Genomic DNA, 2,112 nt, shown 5'->3' on the forward strand with positions numbered 1-2,112 from the left:
TGGTGGGCGGCAAGGACGTTACACCACCATTTGCCTCTTCACTTCGTGCATTCGGCAAACCATTCGTTAAGCCATTAAGTCCGATTTGAACACATTGCTCCAGCTTCTTGCTGATCGCATCGACGGCCGATGGCGACTCCTCGGCCGGCAGCCCGTTGCTATGGCTACTGCTATGGTTGTTTACTGCTATGACTACTACAATTACTATTTACAACCGCTGCATTCCGCTGTTGCACCCTGCTTCGCTAGCACCGCCTCAATGGTTGCGCCCTTGCCGTGTCTAGCGTGGCGGAGGAGATTGTCGCATTCGCTTCTCCCGTCATCTCCGCTCAGTAGAGCTATTTTTAGCTTTATTTTTCCTCTTGGCCTTCTTGCGCCTTCCGGCACCGCTCGCTACCGCGGCCACCGTGCTGTAGTCCTCCGCAGACGTTGCGTTCCCATTGGTAAGTTTACCCGCTTGTTCCCGTTTCCGTCGGACGCCCGTCCGGTCCGATCACGTCCATTCGGGAGGGAGCGGGTGCCGCCTGCAACTTGATCGTCTTCTGCGTTTTCTCTAGGGTTGTTCCTGTCACAACAGGGAAGAAAAATCCACTGCTCGCACGGCCGGGATGCTGGCACAAAGGTTTGCCTTGGTCAAACAAAAACGTTGGAACGCTGGGCAAGCACTTTCCCTACAGCAAACAGCTCACAGTGGGATGAACAGGCCACCACAGCACAATTCCGTACGTTCGTGGTTCAGATTTAACAGTTTGGTGCTTTTCCACGATCCGCGATCTATCATACGGTTTTCGTAATCGATATCATTTTTCCTTGCTTTTTCCTTCTCAACCTTTCCCAGATCACAGGGGGAGGGAGTTGACCCGTGCCGTTCCGATGGACGATTGCTCGCAGGAAGGAGTGCAATTTCGATGGCACCGCCGGACCTGCACGAGGTGATTTAGTACGTCCCCAGGGGTCAGGAAGAGAGTATCCCTCCCTTCGCACTATTCAATGGTGGCAGAGGTTGGGTATCACAATACTGGTGCACTTTTCCAACGGGCGACTACTTCTGTGTGGACTTTTTCTTTTATTTTGCTACTACCCTCGCCAGTGCTATTGCAGCTCTGGTCACCTATTGCTGCACTTCTCTTGCACGTATTCTTTCGCTGTCGACTGTCAAATTCGTCGAACGTTCCCGTACAACATGACGAGCGTTTTTGACGTAAACAAATCGCTGCATCTCTCTCATTTTCGACCATTCTCACTCGTTGTGTCATGCCATCTCTTTTAGCGCTTATGAACGTAAGATACATGTGAAAATGTAAATTACAACGTAAAGATGTAAACAAACTCGGTGGTTGATATAAATGTGGAGTACAGAATTTGTTGGTAATTTGCATCGAAATCGACTATTGTTTAGTGCAAATGTAATAAAATGTGACCATGCAAAATATCCGGCGTCGGGTAAGTTTTTTCCTTTTACGAAATCCTTGATGTTAAGCATTAGATTAACAAGGCGTGCTCTTTTTCATCTTACAGATAAAGCTGTACCGCAGTAGTAGATAATATGCAAGCGGCAGGTATGTTATGACTGCTCAGAAGTGCTACAGATTGTGTGAATCTGGATTTGTGTGATTTCTATTTTGTAGACAACCATACAGCGGCAGGAATAAAAGCAACATAAAACCTCACTGCGACAATACCGGAGACTAGTTTTTGGAATGACCATCTGGCAGAAAGATGTTTGAACTGTGGGCCTCAGAGCACACATGTTCCCAAGCCCTCATGCACCGATATGCACAGCAACGGGAAAGCAGCTAGTTAATTTTGTTTGTTTACATGTTTGCTTCATATTATCTGTAAGTGGTTTGGTCCCGGATGAACACGTCGTGACCCGGCCAAGATGCCAACCATTCTCCAGATCACTCGCCTCAGACATGGCTTCCTTCATAATCATCAGTTCCCGATCTACGATAGGTGCTGCTCCACCTGCCTCAGCTCTCTGCCCAGCATCACGTCCGTCGGAATGTCCGGTTTGACGTCAGCAAGCGTGTGGTTATTGCCGGTGATGTGCGGATTGACCTATAATGTCCTTGGTAGGTTCGTAGGTGCAAGAAAGCATAAACAATTCCA

The 2,112-nt window shown here is 48.5% G+C and overlaps 1 long non-coding RNA gene across 1 annotated transcript; it reads left to right on the forward strand.

Moving 5' to 3' along the window:
- The first annotated feature begins 1,300 nt into the window (after positions 1 to 1,300).
- On the forward strand, positions 1,301 to 1,737 carry LOC121602118. The gene is made up of 3 exons (XR_006006288.1): positions 1,301 to 1,443; positions 1,519 to 1,559; positions 1,629 to 1,737. It is a non-coding gene; the product is annotated as an uncharacterized LOC121602118 (long non-coding RNA).
- Positions 1,738 to 2,112: the final 375 nt, after the last annotated feature.

The sequence above is a fragment of the Anopheles merus genome, unplaced genomic scaffold (genome assembly GCF_017562075.2).
Source record: "Anopheles merus strain MAF unplaced genomic scaffold, AmerM5.1 LNR4000304, whole genome shotgun sequence".
Lineage (NCBI taxonomy): Eukaryota > Metazoa > Arthropoda > Insecta > Diptera > Culicidae > Anopheles > Anopheles merus.